This window comes from Stegostoma tigrinum, chromosome 3, assembly GCF_030684315.1.
Source record: "Stegostoma tigrinum isolate sSteTig4 chromosome 3, sSteTig4.hap1, whole genome shotgun sequence".
NCBI classification, from domain to species: domain Eukaryota; kingdom Metazoa; phylum Chordata; class Chondrichthyes; order Orectolobiformes; family Stegostomatidae; genus Stegostoma; species Stegostoma tigrinum.
The window spans coordinates 107,612,351-107,632,352 of record NC_081356.1 but is presented as its reverse complement, the minus strand read 5'-3'; the positions used below and the strand labels follow the sequence as shown (position 1 = coordinate 107,632,352).

At 41.0% G+C, this 20,002-nt stretch overlaps 1 protein-coding gene across 3 annotated transcripts in view; it reads left to right on the top strand.

Moving 5' to 3' along the window:
- ap3b1a (adaptor related protein complex 3 subunit beta 1a) overlaps positions 1-20,002 on the top strand; it is a 308,383-nt gene that overhangs the window by 276,285 nt on the left and 12,096 nt on the right. The window contains exon 27 of one of the 3 annotated variants that reach the window (XR_007247173.2): positions 15,013-15,102. The exons of the other annotated variants lie outside the window; for them this stretch is intronic. The gene's annotated coding sequence lies outside the window, so the exon portion shown is untranslated. The remainder of the gene's footprint in view (positions 1-15,012; positions 15,103-20,002) is intronic. 3 annotated transcript variants of the gene reach the window in all.

Genomic DNA, 20,002 nt, shown 5'->3' with positions numbered 1-20,002 from the left:
GAAAACAACTTTTTAAAAGGTACAATCATTCTTACTAAAAAGTAGAGAAACAAAAATACAATTAACAGTTCAACACCACAGAAATGGGTAATTCAAGATTTCAGTTGGTAGACTTAGTTTCCAGATCCAGGGAAACCATCAATGAGACGACAAACTCGGGTTTTAGTACTAGTTAAAAAAACAGTTTGTTTTAAAGGAAGCCTGTCCATGTAGAGTAGAGGATGAGCAAATTAAATCTGTGAAGCTGAATTTTAATTTGTATATCATTGTAATGCAGAATTCCAAGAATTGACATGTGCAAGACGTGACAAATGTAGGAATATGTGCAGTGTAATGAGTAATGAATCGTTTTTTTAAAAAAAACTAAGATACTAAGCTCAACTGAGACAGTTTCGAATGTATCACACATTCAATAAACAAATTATATTTTATTCCAGCATTTGTGGAATATTACTGAAATCATTCTATTCACAAGAGCAATATTAAATAGAAAAATGCTGCATTAATAATTTGATTAATTTCCATGTTTACCCATCACATTTTTGATGGCTTCCATCGCCCTGAACTTTGGTAAACCAACTCGAGTTTTCTTCCACGGTCCAAAGATATGCAGGTTAGGTGGATTGACAATGCCAAATTGTACCATAGTGTCCAGGGATGTGTAGACTAGGTGGATTAGCCATGGTAAATGTGGAATCACAGAGATAACGTGAGTATCCAGGGCTGAGTGGAATGCAGTTTAGAGGATCAGTGCAGACTTGAATGGCTGGCATTTTTCCACACAGTAGGAATTCTGTGTTTATAACTTCATGGGTTTTAATTTCCCCATGGATCCTAAAATCCAATTTTCATCCATCTTCAATGGATGTGAATAAGAGACATTCTCATTTACGTGGATTTAGTCAATTAACAATATTTAATGCAGGATTCTGGCAAAAGGCAGCATGTTCAGTTCTAATTTTAAATCTAGCACCCTCAAATATTTATTTTTTGATTGAGTTCAAGCCTACATTCTCCTTCCTTCCAGAATCACCGGTCCTCCTCTGCTTTTCTCAGGGCATTTCATGAGCATTTTACTGCAGCATTGCTTGATCCCGACACTCACTTTAGATAACAAAGTGTGGAGCTGGATGACCACAGCAGGCCAAGCAGCATCTTAGCACGAAAGCTGACGTTTCGGGCCTCGACCCTTCACGTTTGTTCTGCTACTAACCTCAATATTAAGATCCTTGGGGTATTTTCCTTGACATCACCTCTGGATGTTCCCTCCTCCTCATGCCACTCTTCCCGTCATAGATTCTGTCTTCAGAAAAGCAGCAACAGCAGGAGGCTGGGATCCTGTTAGTATAGGAAAGACAAAACCTGTGATTGGAAATAGTAGCTTCACACTGATTTGGTGTCAGCCACACTAACTACTCCTCCAGTCAAACTCTGCATTATTTTTTTCTCATTAATGCCTGTGCCTACAATTGTTGGAACTACAGAGGAGCAATATGGTAAGTTGGCGTGCACAAAGGCAGCCTTTGTTGAACCTTTCACCTTCATCCTCAAATTTTTGAGGAGTTGACCTGGCTGGAGTTGAGAATTGTTCTTTATGCTGGTGTGGATATTGAATGTAGACAATGTGAAATATAATAATGGTTTTTGGAACTAGATAAACTGTTGGTGCTTGTCTTTTGTGTCACATAAAAATGCCCATTTGTGTGTGCTGCCAGATACCACTTCAGGATGGGGGAATGCATTATAATGGGAGCTTTCCATTTAGTGGAGGATGGGAAAATTATTTCCCATCAACTTGACAACTGTATAGTGATGGCATGAATTTCAAAGACTTTGAACATGTATGGAAATCATCCATAAAGTAATGTACTTCTGCAGTTTTATTTGCCATCGGAACGTTGTCCTTCTGCCTGCCTTTTTTAAAAACAAAAAATCCTGCGTGTTATCCACTTTTTTTTTCTGGGCACTGATTATCACTTAATGAACTTAGAACATTGATGAGAGATACACCAGCTACATGGTGTATATCAACAATGCAAATATTAATTACTATGGAAATGGTGGATGTATATAAATGTTCTCCTGTGATAGTGTGCCTATCTAGGTTCAAGTACTACCTGCCCTGAGAATCTGACATGTCTGAACAGATTAAATAAAAATAATATTTCTCTTTCTTGTTTGTCAGTTGTATTTAACTACTTGCAGATGGAGGTGTTAATTGGTGTTTTATTAAACACATTTTTTATGACCGCATTCAATCTCCTAATATGTCAGTTTGTACCATAATGGTCAACTCTGTTAAGCATCACCTGGTGTGGCTCAGGAATTTGGTATTTTGCAGTCTCCACATGTACTGCAGAAGAAAACCATCATCTGAGAAGGTGCACGATTCAGCCTATTTACTCTAGGTCCAATTCTCAACGAGCTGAACTTTTCATCGCTGCTCACCACCTACCAATGCCCTTCCAAAACAGCCAGCCTTAAGATATCAGAGGTAATGGGAACTGCAGATGCTGGAGAATCCGAGATAACAGTGTGGAGCTGAATAAACACAGCAGGCCGAGCAGCATCTTAGGAGCACAAAAGCTGACGCTTTGGGCCTAGACCCTTCATCAGAAAAAGCCTTAAGATGTCACGGCCTCAGTGACCGTCTGCTGTTGTCAATGGATGTGAGTTTCCTCGCTGAGCTGGAAGGTTAGTTTTCAGACGTTTCGTCACCATTCTAGGTAACATCATCAGTGAGCCTCCGACGAAGCGCTAGTGTTATGTCCCGCTTTCTATTTATCTGGTTAGGTTTCCTTGGGTTGGTGATGTCATTTCCTGTTTTTTCTCAGGGGATGGTAGATTGGCTCCAAGTCAATGTGTTTGTTGATGGAGTTCCAGTTGGAATGCCATGCTTCTAGGAATTCTCGTGCATGTCTCTGTTTGGCTTGTCCTAGGATGGATGTGTTGTCCCAATCAAAGTGGTGTCCTTCCTCATCTGTGTGTAAGGATACAAGTGATAGTGGGTCATGTCGTTTTGTGGCTAGTTGATGTTCATGTATCCTGGTGGCTAGCTTTCTGCCAGTTTGTCCAATGTAGTGTTTGTCACAGTTCTTGCAAGGTATTTTGTAGATGACGTTTGTTTTATTTGTTGTCTGTATAGGGTCTTTTAAGTTCATTAGCTGTTGTTTTAGTGTGTTGGTGGGTTTGTGGGCTACCCTGATGCCAAGGGGTCCGAGTAGTCTGGCAGTCATTTCGGAAATGTCTTTGATGTAGGGGAGAGTGGTTATGGTTTCTGAGCCCGTTTTGTCTGTTTGTTTGGGTTTGTTGCTGAGAAATCGGCGGACTGTGTTCATAGAGTAACCATTCTTTTTGAATACGCTGTATAGGTGATGAAGAACTGTGACAAACACTACATTGGACAAACTGGCAGAAAGCTAGCCACCAGGATACATGAACATCAACTAGCCACAAAACGACATGACCCACTCTCACTCGTATCCTTACATACAGATAAGGAAGGACACCACTTTGATTGGGACAACACATCCATCCTAGGACAAGCCAAACAGAGACATGCACGAGAATTCCTAGAAGCATGGCATTCCAACCGGAATTCCATCAACAAACACATTGACTTGGAGCCAATCTACCATCCCCTGAGAAAAAACAGGAAATGACATCACCAACCCAAGGAAACCTAACCAGATAAATAGGAAGCGGGACATAACACCAGCGCTTCGTCGGAGGCTCACTGATGATGTTACCTAGAATGGTGACGAAACGTCTGAAAACTAACCTTCCAGCTTAGCGAGCAAACTCACATCCAGTGCCTCAACCTGAGCTACAAATCTTCTCAAAACTCGCTGAGGGCAGAATCTCAGACTTACAAAATTCTAACAGGACGAGACAAGGTAGATACAGGGAGGATGTTCCCGATGGTGGTTTCGTTCAGCACCAGGGGTCACACAGTATGATGATTTGGGGTAAATGAGACATTTCTTCACCCAAAGAGTGGTGAGCCTGTGGGAATTTATTAGCACAGGAAGTAATTGATGCCAAAACATTAAATATATTCAAGAGGCGACCATATATAGCACTTGGGGACAAATAGGATCAAAGATTATGGGAAGAAAGCAGGAGTAGGCTATTGAGTTGGACAATCAGTCATGATCATGAAGAATGGCGGAGTAGACTCGAAGGGCCAAATGACGACCTCCTGCTCCTATCTTTTATATTTTTATGTTTCTGCAATAAATGATGCACTCTTCACATGGTCTGGCAAGCAAGATTTTAAAAGTGCTGACTGGTTCAATGCTAACGTAACGGTGTGGAAATTATCAAAGCCAAACAATCTGCCTTCATTAATTTGAAGAGATATGAGCAAGGAAATTCCATTCCACTAAGAGCTGCTCGAAGTAAAATGCAACAGGTGGTGCACTACTGGTCACAATTTACCAGAATGTCCAGATGCCCCTTGCCACAAGGACCATCGGGGCAAACACGAAGGCATCAAAAAGGGCAATGGGTCCATCAAAGAAAGTGTTCCATTAAAATGCATGGAGCATTACAAATTGTACTCTAGGGAGAATACTATCACCAAAGAAGCTCCAGATGACATAAAATACGATGACAATAAGGCAGAGTGAGTTGTTACAGCCATGATGACTTGCTTTCCATGCACAAAGTTGCAAATTTTGGTGCCATTTCATTTGAACTCATCAACTAGAAGAAATCAGCCCTCCTACAGCATTTGTACAAACGTTGCTCTCAGTTGGAGAGAGGGTCAGTGCCCCACAATAGGAATGATGCAAAGATTTTAATTCTGTACAAGAACAACGGCAGCAGTCACCATTGCAACAACGGCCAAAACATCTCCCTGCTGAACAATGTGGGAGACATATTTGCCCATTTAACCCTTGTCGGACTGCAGATCCTGACCAGACACACAGGCGTAGCATTTCAGTGTGATTTCAGAAAAGGAAGATCGACAAATGACATGATCTTCAGTCCTGCACCTGAACAAGAAATGCTATGAACAAGGAAGACTACCATACATTGTCTCCATCAACCTCACCAAAGCAAATCAGTGAGAATCAAGGCAGTATATTTGAGCTGCTGGAAAAAAAGCTGCTAGGTGAAGCCGCTCAATGTGATCATTTCTTTCCGTTGGAACATGATGGGTAAAATCAGCTATGACAGGCAACATCGGAACCCTTTGAGATCAGTAGTGAGGTCAACCAGGGTTGAATTTATAGCACTGATGCTCTTTGGAATATCCTTTTCTTTTAAGAAAACTGTTGTCACATTACTTCAGGTCAACGGAGAATGTCTATTTACACACCAGGCCTGATGGAAAGCTGTTCAGCCTTGCTCAGCTGATATCAAAACCAAAAAGGTGTGCAAGGACCTGGCTGGCAGAGTTAGATTAACATTCCACATCAAAGAATACCTGCAGTGGCGCAAGGACAGATTTTCTTACACTTGTATAGAGTGTGATTTGGTTATTGCATTAGGAAGACTAGAGCCGTGGTCCAGGATGTTTCCATACAGCCACCGATCAGCATTAATAATGTGGAGGCAGGCACTTGATGAAGGCATCACATATGTAGGCTTCACGATTGCCAATCTTTCACTACATGCTGAAATCAAAACATGCCTCCCAAAAGCTGACGTTTTCAGTCCAAGCTAAACAGGAAGTTGGAACAGCAGTTACGTGGTTGAGAATGTTGAACTGTGAAGTCTCAAACAATACTCTCAACATCTCAGACTGGACAAGTTCAGCAACTCAGAAATCCAGGACTGTTCTAATTCATCAGCATTTACCCATTACTAAGCTAATGGCCTCTGTTCACTCATGCTATGTTAACTGCATGGATATCAGCTGTACACTCGGTGATCTTCTGTATGGTGAACTGGGTATGGGTCACAACCTCCTTTGTATCCATATCACTTCTAATAAGCGGACCTACAATCTAAATATGAAAATGGCAGACACCGACAACAGGATGCTAGCGAGTTTTGAGAATATTTGTAGCTCAGGTTGAGGTTCTGGATGTGAGTTTGCTCGCTGAGCTGGAAGGTTAGTTTTCAGACATTTCGTCACCATTCAGGTAACATCATCAGTGAGCCTCCGACGAAGCGCTGGTGTTATGTCCCGCTTTCTATTTATCTGGTTAGGTTTCCCTGGGTTGGTGATGTCATTTCCTGCATTAGTGATGTCATTTCCTGTTTTTTTTTCTCAGGGGATGGTAGATAGGCTCCAAGTCAATGTGTTTGTTGATGGAGTTCCAGTTGGAATGCCATGCTTCTAGGAATTCTCGTGCGTGTCTCTGTTTGGCTTGTCCTAGGATGGATGTGTTGTCCCAATCAAAGTGGTGTCCTTCCTTATCTGTATATAAGGATACGAGTGATAGTGGGTCATGTCGTTTTGTGGCTAGTTGATGTTCATGTATCCTGGTGGCTAGCTTCCTACCAGTTTGTCCAATGTAGTGTTTGTCACAGTTCTTGCAAGGTATTTTGTAGATGACGTTTGTTTTATTTGTTGTCTGTAGAGGGTCTTTTAAGTTCATTAGCTGTTGTTTTAGTGTGTTGGTGGGTTTGTGGGCTACCCTGATGCCAAGGGGTCCGAGTAGTCTGGCAGTCATTTCGGAAATGTCTTTGATGTAGGGGAGAGTGGTTATGGTTTCTGAGCCCGTTTTGTCTGTTTGTTTGGGTTTGTTGAGAAATCGGCGGACTGTGTTCATAGGGTACCCATTCTTTTTGAATACGCTGTATAGGTGATGAAGAACTGTGACAAACACTACATTGGACAAACTGGCTAGCCACCAGAATACACGAACATCAACTAGCCACAAAACGACATGACCCACTCTCACTCGTATCCTTACACACAGATGAGGAAGGACACCGCTTTGATTGGGACAACACATCCATCCTAGGACAAGCCAAACAGAGACACGCACGAGAATTCCTAGAAGCATGGCATTCCAACTGGAACTCCATCAACAAACACATTGACTTGGAGCCAATCTACCATCCCTTGAGAAAAAGAACAGGAAATCACCAACCCAAGGAAACCTAACCAGATAAATAGAAAGCGGGACATAATACCAGCGCTTCGTCGGAGGCTCACTGATGATGTTACCTAGAATGGTGACGAAACGTCTGAAAACTAACCTTCCAGCTCAGCGAGCAAACTCTCACATCCAGATTCTGCCCTCATTTGTCTGAACTCTAGTGCAAAGTATCCCAACCTAACCAACTTTTCCTCCATATGTCAGACCTACCATCCACAAAATCAGCCTGGTAAACCTTCTCCCTTTCAAGCAAGAGCATCCTTCCTCAGAAAAGGAGACCAGAACTGTGCAACCTATTCTAGGTGTGGCCTCACCAAGGCCATGTATCACTGTAACAACACACCCCTGCTCCTGTACTCAACCTCTCGCAATGAAGGCCAACATATCATTGGCCTTTTTTACCGCCTGCTGCACCTGCAGCGACTGGTGCACTAGGACACCCAGGTCCTACTGCACACTGCCCTCTCGCAATTTAGTCATTCAGGTCGTAATCTGCCGCCTTGTTTTTCCTTCCAAAGTGAATAACCTTACATTTATCCAAGTTATACTGCATCTGCCATTGATTTGCCCACTCACCCAACCTGTTTATATCATGCTGAAAGATCTCTATATCTTCGTCACAGTTCACCCTCCTGCCCAACTTAGTAGCATCTGCAAACTTAGAGATGTTACGTTTTGTTCCCTCATCCAAATCATTGTTGTGAATAGCTGGGGTCCCAGCACTGATCCCTGTAGCACCCCACTAATTACTGCCTGCCAATTTGAAAAGGATCCATTAATCCCTACTCTTTGTTTCTTCTTTGCCAACCAGTTTCCTATCCATCTCCAATACACTTCCCCCATTCCCATGTGCATTAATCTTGCACATTAATCTCGTAAGTGGGACATTGTCAAATGTTTTCTGAAAGTCTAAACATACTACGTTAATTGGCTCTCCCTTGTCAACTTTGCTAGTTATATCTTCATCGAATTCCTCCAGATTTGTCAAGTATGATTTTCCCCTTCATAAATCCATGCTGACTCCGTCTGATCCTGCCACTGCTTTCTAAATGATTTGCTATAAAACTTCTTGACTATGGATTTGAGAACTTTCCCTGTTACCGATATTAGGCTCACCGGTCCATAATTCCCTGTTTTCTCTCTACCTCCTTTTTTGAATATTAGAGTGACATTAGCTACCCTCCAATCTGCAGGGACTGTTCCAGAGTATATAGAATCCTGGAAGATGACCACCAATGCATCCACTATTTCTAGAGCTACTCCATTAAGTGCTCGGGGATGTAGATTTCAAGCCCAGGGGATTTATCTGCCTTCAACCCCAATGTTTTTCCAGCACTATTTCTTTACTGATATTGATCTCGCAGTTCTTCCCCCTCTCTAATTCTTGCATCATCCAACAATTCTGGTATCTGATTTTGTCCTTTTTTGAAAAGCCAGAACCGAAGTATGTGTTCAGTTCCTGGAAAGTCCAGTACTGTATATGGCGTCTCGAGGTACGTTAATTCTTTTTCACTCATGCGATGTGGGTGCCAGTAGCTGGACCATCATTTATTGCCCATCCCCAGCTGCCTTTGAGAAGATGATAGTGAGCAGTTATTTCGAACCACTGCAGCCCATTACACCCAGGACACCAGAGGAAAGGATGTTCCAACATTTTGAGCTGACATGGAAGGAATGGCGATACATTTTGTTTCGATATTTCAAATTATTCCATTATGCTTCTGCACTCTGGGTTGGGGTGCTTGTTCAATCAAGCCATGGAAACATTGACTTCGATCTAGGCATGCAGTATGGCTGGCAGTGATACAGGGATGGCCTTTCTGCTTTGAATTAAATGACCTCTAGGCTCGCATTCAAATCCAAGTGCTCAGCTCACCAGAGACTGATCTATAATCACAGACTGCAATGTAGTAGCCACGTGTGTTGAGAATGCTGTTTGGAGAGTAAATGTTCATATCCAGATGGTGCTGCTGCCTGGAACCTTGATGTCTTAGGACACCTGATATATAGTTTCTTCTAAAAGATAATGTCCATTACGCACAGATTGTGGTAGGAACAAAACTTTAGTCTTTGTCCATTCATCTTTCCCCGGCGGCCATGTCTGAGGCAGCAGGGTTATGCCTCATCACTTGCAGCTACTCCTGTGTTGGAGTCCCCAGTATTAACAGATGTTCTGATTGTGAGTTTCTGCTGACAGCATCAAGCCCCTGTTTGTACAGATCTTTTGCCATTGTGGCAGGGCACAATGTTGAGCATAGATATGAGGTCAACTGACCACCTTGGAGTTGAGGGGCAGGTGGAGACAACATATTCTCTCTCAAGCAGGAACATAGAAACAATTACTGAAATTATCTCAGGTTGATTTAGGAGGTAAATACTAGTGTTTCGCTCTGTAAATAAACTTAAAACTCAGAATTGGCTCCAATGTTCTTTTAACAACTGTCTTTTGAGATTATATGTTCTCTGCCTACTTCACCAGTGACAAAATGTGTTTGGTTTGTAGACCATGTATATTTAATTTTCATAAGCATGGAATTTTATCTAAAAGTAGTTGATTTAATTGCTTTGTCCTGGGTGCTGAAATATTAATCTCGAGGAAATGCTTCATTCAGCAAAGGTGGTCAATGAAAGCAAAGTTTTAAAAAAAAATTAAGACTATACTCCTGATTGACCAGTTTCACATCTGTGAGAAATTAGAAATAGATATGCAGACTTGTGTTGAAGAGATTTGGGGTTTCATTTAAATTTAATCACTCTAATTCCATCAAGTTACCAAAGCAGTAAAATGTCTAAGTTTGCCAGTTGTCAGCTTTGGGATCTTGCCTGGTCTCATTAAATTGCTACTGGGTGCAGTACAACTCTCTAGAAGTAGTTAGGACAGAATCTGGGAAACCTTTAAAACTGCCTGTCAATTCATGTGGAAACTGCTGCAAATCTGAAGAATGAAAAGGTTAAACTACGACAAAACAAATTGTGCAGGTTAAGTTTGATGAGTGCTTCTCCTTAAACTCCCATCTAATTTTATTACGACTTGATAAAGTGTAAGCCTATTGCAGCGTAGCTAATGAGTTCAGCACTGCAACAATTAAGGAATTCCAGTCAGAGCTTGTTTTAGAATCCCTCCTGGATTTCTTGTGTCTAAACTACTTTATTCTTAATATTATTACAGCTTCCTGTCACCTGAAAGGTAGCACCTGTATATAAAGGACAGGCTGATTATATATAAAGTGCCGTAAATCACCTATTTAGAAGACTGTTTAGTCTGAATCTTTGTACTTCAATTAATATGGCTGATGTGAACCCAAACAATCAAATTTGGTGCAGTGTTATTATTTCTACTGCTCTGTAAAAGTAAGATCAAACTGTACCAGTTATCAAATTTACTTCCTATCAATAATGAAACAATTGAGACAGGAAACTGTTCGCCTATCACCTTTTAAAGCATTAATAGTTTAGTTGGCTGATTTTTATTCAGTAGCTTCAAAGTAGCAGCTTCTAATTCCAAAATGGGATAATTGCTTCTATATAAAATGTGGAAATGTAATAAAAAGGTAAAGTGGTTGAAAGTTATGGGTGAGCTTAGATTAATTGCCCCGTGTGTAGTCATGTTGTGCACTTTTAAAATTGTGATTGATAATACCATGACTGACTGCCTGCCTGCTAATAGGTGTTAGTCTTGAGCTCGGAACAACACTGAAATTCCATCACATTACTGAAACATGGAATGATGTACAAACCTAAACCATTAGGGGGCAACACTGCTTCTATTTGTGTTGAATGCACTGGATGGGATCAGGTTAGCTTTAGAATCCAGTGCAGAATTTGGCTACATATTGGAACTGGAAGAATGAGAGTTTCCAGATACAGCAATGTTCTGCTGGCAGTTTATTAAAATTATTTTTGATGCTGTGCCGTCATGTTTGCATATTTGCTAAAATCAACAAATCATACTTTGCCAAGTCCATATTTCTTGCAGCAAAATAAGGAACTATTTAGAGTTAAAACTATTCTTCCTCCAACTTAAACTTCCATATTTGAAAACTTCAGTTTTAGAAATTTTGGCTTAATTCACTTTGGTTCACAAAATTTATATATTTGTTTGAATAGCATTAGATGAGTAAATTATGCGGCTTTTGACATTGCAGACCTCTCTACATAACCTTTTTTAAAAACATATTTATACTGTAATTTTAAGTCTTCAGTTTTCACTGAAGTCATCTTAGCATTGATTAGAGCTAAGATTAATTAAAGCTATGACTGACAGCCTGATCCTAAATTTCCGCAGGCTCCCTCCTTTCTCATCAAATTGGTCTTGGCCTGTTTGTAGCTTTTGTATGATTTCATTCAACATTTGTCAACTTTGGACTAATTATTTTTGTACAACTAGGGCAGGGCAACGCATCCTGCGATCATCTTTCTTGCTAATAGGATTGTGTCTGCTTCAGCAATCAGTAATTGAAGGATTTGTGTCAAAAAACATGTTACCCTGTGAGGGCCATTGTCACAGCTGCTGGTAACCAACAAATATAAAACTGAGTATATTCAACAAAGAATAGATTGGGAGAGAGGAGAAGCAGAGGAAAAGCAGAAACCATGCGGATTCAGGCAAAAATCTTGTCACTGCTTAATGTAATTGCTAAAAAGCTATTTTGTTTTGTGAACTATTAATTAACTTATTTTTAAAAATGATTAGTTCCTGTATGTTTCAATAGACATGAATTCATTTTAAAGAAGAGGCTAATAAAATTTATTAACATTACTATTGTAAAATAAATAGGGAATATATGTTTTGCTATTATCATCAGGCATAACTTTACTGAGGTTGAATATGAGATCAAGCACTTCATGGTGAATGGTCAACCTTGTGATATATTGAGTTTTTATAAATGCTGTGTTTGTGATTGTCAGATTCATTTGATGGATCCTTTATGTCTTGCTCAGCAAGCTAATATAAATCTTTAACTTTTTGGGTAAGAAGGACATCTTGTTTTTAAAAACCTTCAATTTAAATAGTTCTTGGTCTTTTTTCACTTGGGTAAGGAACAAAAGGTTTGGACTTTGTCTTATCTAGTGTGTTTTAGTACTGAATTAGTCTGTCAAATGGCATGCTGTACAGCACGCTCTGAGCTGATCGTAACTGCCACTGAGTTTTGACCACCTTGCCAAATTGGAGGATCTGAGGGCAACAGTGAGAGAGCTGAATGGGACTGGATGAGACAGATGAAAAAGTGTTGCCTTTTTGGTGGTGTTAACCTCAAATTTTGAATGTTATAATGTTTAATATGTATGTTTTTTATGCTCGGTGCTGTAACACTTTGTCCACTTCTCGTGATCCTCGCAGCGGCGCAATAGAAATATTACAGTGCTTTGGGACAAGTAGTACTTGGATTGAGTTGTTTAAACAAGTCTAAATAAAGGTTTGGAAAGCAATTGCCCTGAGCCAAATCCTATAATTAGCATGCCATCACCAAGAAAAAAGGCTTATTGGAAAGGACCTCTGCAAATAAATCAGGTTGAAAAATGCTCTATTTTGTATTTACTAGGCATGACTGGTTGATAGTGTACATTGTACAGGATGTTTCAATTCAAAATATAGGCCAGTAATTATTATGGTTTCTTGCAAATTATATTGTTCCAATTGTATTTGAAAAAACAAATCCAAAAATTGCATGGTGGCTCTCCTTTAAACCAAACCTAGACTGATGAGGCAAAACTTTAGATTTGGATGTAAGGGGCCTCCTGTAAAATTAGTTTGCTGAGTCTCAATCCAGTTGCTTCTTATCACAGGTCTACTATAGACAACTGTCCCTAATTCAGTAGAAATTGGTAGTCATCCAAACGTTTGGGCAGAATAGGACGAATGCAACGTTTGCCAATGGAGTGGACATCTGAGCCATCCACACATTGTGTTCAGTTTCAATTTGGTTAACAGCGCTTAAGCTGGAGGGAGGCTGTAGCACAGTGGTAATGCCACTGGATGAACAATCCAGATCCCCGCTTCTGGGTACAAGGGTTCAAATGCCACCATGGCAGATGAATAATCTAATAAAAACATGGTCTACTGGTGACCATGTACCTACTGTCAACTGTCATAGTATCCTATTAGCAAAGGGCCAAGGGATTAGGCTTAGCCAGTGAAGCCCACAGCCTATGAATGAACAAAATAATAACTGTTTATTTACATTGGGTGAGGGTGCAATAGAATTGTGTGGTCAACGTGCATTAAGATTGTTAAGGTAAGGTAAGAGCTTCAAGAAAGGCAGACCAGGAGAGCATCAGTGGAACAATGATTCAGAGTTAGTTCAGTCCAGAAGTTGTGCAGTGATTGCATTGTCTGGTATTATTATTGAGCTTTGCATTGTACTCTAGTCAATCATATTTCTAAAATCATCGTCATTCCCTCTGTCTCTTATATGTTAGTAATGAAAACAATTTAAAAGGAGTGGGGACCAAATGAGTTGGTGAAACGTGAACAACTATGAAATGTTCACATCATACTTGGCTACACGTTGTGTTTGTAACAAACTTCATGGCCATAGAGCAGGCATTAGACTGTTGATCTGTTATTCCTAATGGATGTGTCAAATCATGTTGTTCTCGAAAGAAAATATAGCTTTAGGCTGCAATAAAAATAACTTTTTAATTGAATAAAAAAGATCAGCATTGAATGTCATCTTCTGAGCCATTACAAGTTCATTGCATGGTTTTAGTTGCTTCTTCAGTAGGTAAAATAAAATTGTAGTGGTTGTTGAGCATGGTAATGGGATCTTGTGCAGGATATTGAGTGGGTTTAGATCTGGTTTATTGGTGTTTAATGTAATTCATAACAAGTGACTCACCTTTTAAAATCCAATTAAAGGATCTAACAAATAGCAACAGCTATGGAAATTTCCTCTTTTTAGAATGTAATCAAGCTATAAAGACACCTTCAGAACACTTGATTATTTTGGTAAATATTTCTTTTGCATAATAAGGTTTAGTTTTTAAAAGTGCCCGGTTTGATAGGACACCAAATTGCTAGGAAAAAATCCAAAAGAAAATAGCGGTTCATTTTAAAAGAATGTTTCCTGCTTAAGTGGCTAATATTCTAATTATGTCTGAAGAGAAAGTTTTTGATTATCTGCTGATAAACTCCCTCTCTTGTGGTGATGATAATTAAGCAGCTCCCAGTGGACTCCCACAAGCTCTGCTGAAGGCCTGCATTAATTGTCAGACGTGAGACACTGACCAGTTGGTTTGCTGTTGAATAGCCGATGGCGTGCTGTCAGCTCAGTAGTGTTTTATGTTGGAGCATTGTGAGCTGTTGTCAGGGCTAACTGGGACCTATTGTGGCTAAAGATGTTGTGCAAATTGAGGCAGATGGCTCTGATTCAGACACGTGTCATTCAGAAAGAGGAAAATGAGATCGGCCTGCAGAGTGGGGTCACTTCAGGTCAGGGACTGCTCTACATTTGTTAGTGTTTTCAAAAGAGCCATGTGCGACAACTTTTTGTTTTGCACTAACAACAAAAGGAGATTCTCTGGACATGGAGGATAGGCGGCTGTTGGTACTATGCTGGCCTTTCATTTCTCTCCCTGGTGACTTGCTTTGTAGGAAGAATTAGCAGGATTGACAGAAGTTTATTGTGGCTAAAATAGCTTTTCAGTCAATTGCAATGCTGAAGATGACAGTTCAGCTTTTAATTCTATGTAATTAGTTGATTTCTAGTGTCTTGGAATTCCATTGTGCAGGATTAGACCCAAAATAAAGTTTTTCTTTATGGTAACTACAGCTTTACCTGTTCCTGCTCCAGATGAGGAATAATGTGATACCAAAGCACTTCTTAAAAGAACTTCCACATTTTCAGCTGGCTGAAATGGCCTTGTGTAGTCTTTATGCCATTTAGTTCAGCAATTGTTGTCAGTCAGCATTACAAATAAAAATCCTCTGAAACTTCTTCCCTTTCTGCAGGGATCAGTGACTGGAGGCCTAAATTCAAGATGATATGCAGGAGGTGAATGCCAGGGAAAATCTTTACACCCAGAGGGTGTTGGGAATCTGGTATGTCTTCGCATCACAAGTGAATTCAATACAATGGACCAAAATGGAAATAGATTAATTTGGTGTTTGGTTTTGACCGGTGCGAACTCTGGGCCAAAGTGCCATTTTTCTGAGCTGTAAACTTGTGTGCCATCGAGTAGGGGCTTAATTCTGGTTTGATGAAGTGTGCAGGAGGATGGGCCAGGAGCAAGACCAGGCATTCCTAAGAATGAGGTGCCAACCTGATATGGTACAACACAGGACGACATGTCCCAGACAGTAGACTGGACTAAGTGATACGACAACCAATGATCAGTTTGAGCCCTACTATCCTGCCACACCCAGCCATGACTGATGGATAATCAAATAACCAACAAAAGGAGACAACTGCACAAGTATCCCCATTCTCAATGATGGAAGAGCCCAGCATTATAAGACTAGGCTGAAACTCATTTGCATTCACTTCAGCTAGAAGTGGAGATTTACAAGGATGATGCTAGAACTGGAAAAATGCAGATATGAGGAAAGGTTGGATGGGCTGGAACTGGACCTGCTTCTGTCTTGAGTGTCAGTTAACTTAGTTGGCTGGACACTGGATTTGTGATGCCAACAGCATGAGTTCAGTTCCCACACTGGTTGAGGTTACCATGAAGGGCCTGTCCTCCTCAACTCACCTTACCCCTTGCCTAAGGCGTGCTCACCCTTGGGTTAAGCCACCACCAGTCAACTTTGACTAATCAGTGATCAACCCTAGGGTCCGGTAGGACTACAGCAATTTTAACCTTAGCTTATGCCTTATAGATGGTCAACAGGTTTTAATGAGTCATTGCTGCTTTGTTTAATGTATGATCACTTGTTCATAGTATTTATCTGACTAGTCCACTTCAGTTTCTGCTTAACGGGATCCCAGACTTTTGTGATGGGGAGATGGTCATGGATGAAGCAGCTGAAAATGGTTGAGCCAAGAACATCCCCTGAGGAACTAGGGCTGTTATGTTAAGTGGTAATGTCCTTACCTCTGAGCCAGGAAGCCTGGGTTCAAGTGCCACCTGCTCCAGAGGTGTGTAATAATATCCCTACAGATTGCTGCAGGCGTTCCTCAGGGGACTTTTTTAATCAATGTTCGGGAGCGAGCAGATTGGGCTCCAACAATCTTAATTGTCACCCCTCGTGCATTATGACTTGAACTATTGGAAAATTTTGCCCCACTTCTCATTCCTTCCAGTTTTCAGAATGCTTACTAATGGCACACTGTCAAATGCTGCCTTGATGTCAAGAGCAGAATCACTGGTCACACCTTACCTCTGAAGGTCAACTCCTGTCCACTGTTGCTGTTATGACCAGGTGAGGAAGGGGTGATAAGCTTTTCTTTTCTCTTTAACCCCGACTCAGCCAGTTACAACAAGTATTTTTTCTTTGTTAACACGTAGCTATCATACTTTGACCATCATTAACCAGGTCAAAGTAAAGGAGAACCAATTCCAAGGTTTTCTTGAGTGAAAGCAAGTTTTAGTACCAGTCAAACCAGGGAAGATGAGAAAATATGACATGTAACGTGTCCACACAAAACGGGCAATAAGTTTGAAAAGGAGGGGTCAGGAGGGTGTCTGGGCAAACAGGCAGACATATGCAGCTTTAGTTTAAGCTTCATGTCACAGAAAGAGGCCCTTCAGCCTATTGTAACCACACTGGCAATCAAGCACCCGGCTAATCTATTCCTATTGCCCAAAATTTGGCCAGCTGCTTTGTGTACTTTGGCGTTCCAGACTCTGGGGTGAAATTGTATTAGAGAAGAGATTCACCAGGATGTTGCCAGGACTGGAGTCTTTTTGGTATGGAAAGAAACCAGATAGACTGGGATAACACAGTGTGAAGCTGGAGAAACACAGCAGGCCAAGCTTCATAGTTCTAAGTGTTGTGATGATTCTTACCTGTATCACCCTTTGTGGCAGGAATTTTCAGATACTCACCACCCTATGGATGAAAAGTATTTTCCTTAAATCCCCTCTTGACCTCTTGCCCATTACTTTATGTCCCCTGGTTATTGAAAAGCTTTTTTCTACCTGTTACCATATAATTTTGTAAACTTCAATTATGCCATGCCTTAGCCTTCTCTGCATCAAGGAAAAGAACCCCAGCTGAGCTAGTAGTTGTAAGAACTGCCGATGCTCAAGTCAGAGATAACAGTGTGGAGCTGGAGGAACGCAGCAGGCCAGGCAACATCATCGTGGGGTCCCGACCCGAAACATCAACTTTCCTGCTCCTCTGATGCTGTTTGGCCTGCTGTGTTATCCCAGTCTATCTGGTTTCTTTCCATAGTTAAAACGCTCCAGTCCTGGCAACATCCTGGTGAATCTCTTCTCCAATACAATTACATTCTTCCTATAGTGCAGTGAACAGAACAGTGCACAGTACTCCAACTGTGACTGGCTAATGCTTTGTGCTCCTGAGATGCTGCTTGGCCTGCTGTGTTCATCCAGCTTCACACTTTTCGTTATCTAACATCCTACCTTCCTTGCTCTTGTGTTCAAAGCCTTGACTAATAAAGGCAACTATGCTACCTTACCCACTCTCTCCACCTACTCTATTGCTTTCAAAGATCTATGGAGATGCACATCAAGGTCCTCCTGAACATCTATACTTCCTAAGGTCCTACCATTCATCGTATACTCCCTTGTCATGTTAGTCCTCCTAAAAATGCATCTATTCACTTTTCTGGATTAAATAGTAATTGCCGCAGATCTGTCCATCTGACCAGCCCATTTATATCATCTTGTAGTCTAAAGCTTTTGTCCTCGCTATTTACCATTCCATCTATTCTCACATTATCTGCAAACTTACTGATAAAATTTGTATTTGTTATTTGTATTGTGTATCTGTATACAAAAGAATCAGCACTGAACCCTACAATGTGCCACTGGACGTGGCTTCTAATCACAAACAAGCTTTGCCTGTCACCCTCTGCTTCCTGCAGTAAGCTCGTTTTGGATCCAATTTGCCAAATTGCCCTAAGGGCTTTTACTTTCTTGATCTGTCTGTTATACGACACCCTGTTAAAAGCCTTATTGAAGTCCCTGGAGTCTACATCAACTGCTTTATCCTCATTTATGCACCTAGTCACTACCTTTTTAAAAAAAACTCAAGCGTGTCAGGTATGTTCTGCTCCTGACTCTGGAATATTGATTTACCAATGCTGCTCCTCCCTCTGTGCATCACCCCCTAACATACCTTGGTTCTGTATCGCATCCTCTTGCCAAATTGGTTTGAATTGCCTCCAACAGCTTTACTAAAATCCCCACGAGGATGTTGAACCTCGTCTAGCTTAGGTGCAACCCATTGGACCTGATAGATCCCACTTCGGCCAAAAATGAGCCCAGTGATCCAGGAATCTAAACCTCCTGCACCAACTCTTCAGCCATGCATCCATCTACTCTATTCATTTATTCTCATCCCTCCTGCTACCCAGTTTGTTTGTATCAGTGTGAGTTGTGACCTCTGATCCTTCAGAATGCTGTGCAGCTGTTCTGTAACATCCTTGACCCTGGCCTCGGAGAGGCAGCACACCATCCTGAAGAAAGGTTGGCCTGTACCGCTCACTATTGAGCCTCCTAACCAATATTGTGCTCCCTTTTTCTCCTGCCTACTTGTACAGCTGGGTTGTATCTACGTTCCCTAGAGGAACCATTTCTGTCACCCTTTACCGATTATAGAAAGCAGTTCTTGTGAGAGCTGCACTCTAAGGCTTTCCTGACCACCTGCCTCCCTTCTTCTGACTGGCAATCACCCATGCCTTCCCTGACTGTACCTCCCTAATGTAATCACCTCTAAAAACATGCTATCTACATAACACTCAGCCCCACCTCAGCTGGTCAGATTGGTGGCACTTCTTGCACATGTAGTCTTCCACACTGCTGGGATTGTCATAGACTTCCCACATATTGCAAGCTGTGCAGCACAGGGGGCTGTTAAAATGTTGTTTTATGCATTTAAGCCAATTAGAAAAATTGTTGAAGTTTCTTGTAAGTCTAAACTATCAATGTAAACTCAAGGGAGTTGAATGAACTATTCATGTTCCAGTGTTCCTATAATGAAAGTAGAGATTCTTCACTCTTATTGATAAAGTCAGCTCTGTTCCCATGCCTATAAATTCTTTATTTCCCTCTTCTAGTTAAAACATTTAAGTTTTTTTAAAGTTATTGGATTTGAAACCCAGACCCTAACAGCAGCTGTTGAACAACCAACTGAAAACTTCCCTGTGATGCCACTCTCAATTCTTCCTAACTCAGCCAAGCAGCTCAGAATAGGGCTCCCTGATATTCTGACTTTTTCCCCTAGAAGTTAAATGACTTAAAACAGTAACTTTAAAGTGCTAAATTTCAGGTAAGCAATCTTAGATTTTATACAAAATTAATCCTTAAAATTTAAAAACGCTTAGCTGTTCTTTCACCAAACCCACAGTGTTCCTCTCTGATTGCCTGTCATCAAGCCTACTCCTCTTCGTGATGCTGAATTTTATTGCAAAAATGTTATTTGTTTCAAAAAAAAACTTTGATCTTGCAGTTCTCAGTATGGCCACTCCCTTCGGTGATGCTGACTGCCCACCTCAGGGTCCTGGCCACACCCACTACTTCCTATTCAAAAGATATTGATGATTTCCGCTTCACTTTTCCAATCAATTGGTTCTGGCAGAACAGTTTGCATAGGAACTGAGCTTCCCTTTTAAAGTCCCTCAGCAATAGGTTACATTCATTGAAAGTTGCTATGTTTTCTAGTTTGTTTTATGTGTTGTTTGTTGTAGCCATCCTACTGTTGTTTCACACTTATTGTTGGTTGGAATTTAGAATAGGATCCCTACTGTCCTTGCAATATTAGTTAGCAGAGCTGTAGTTCGAGTTCTAGGCTGTAGAGCTGCTTTAAGCCA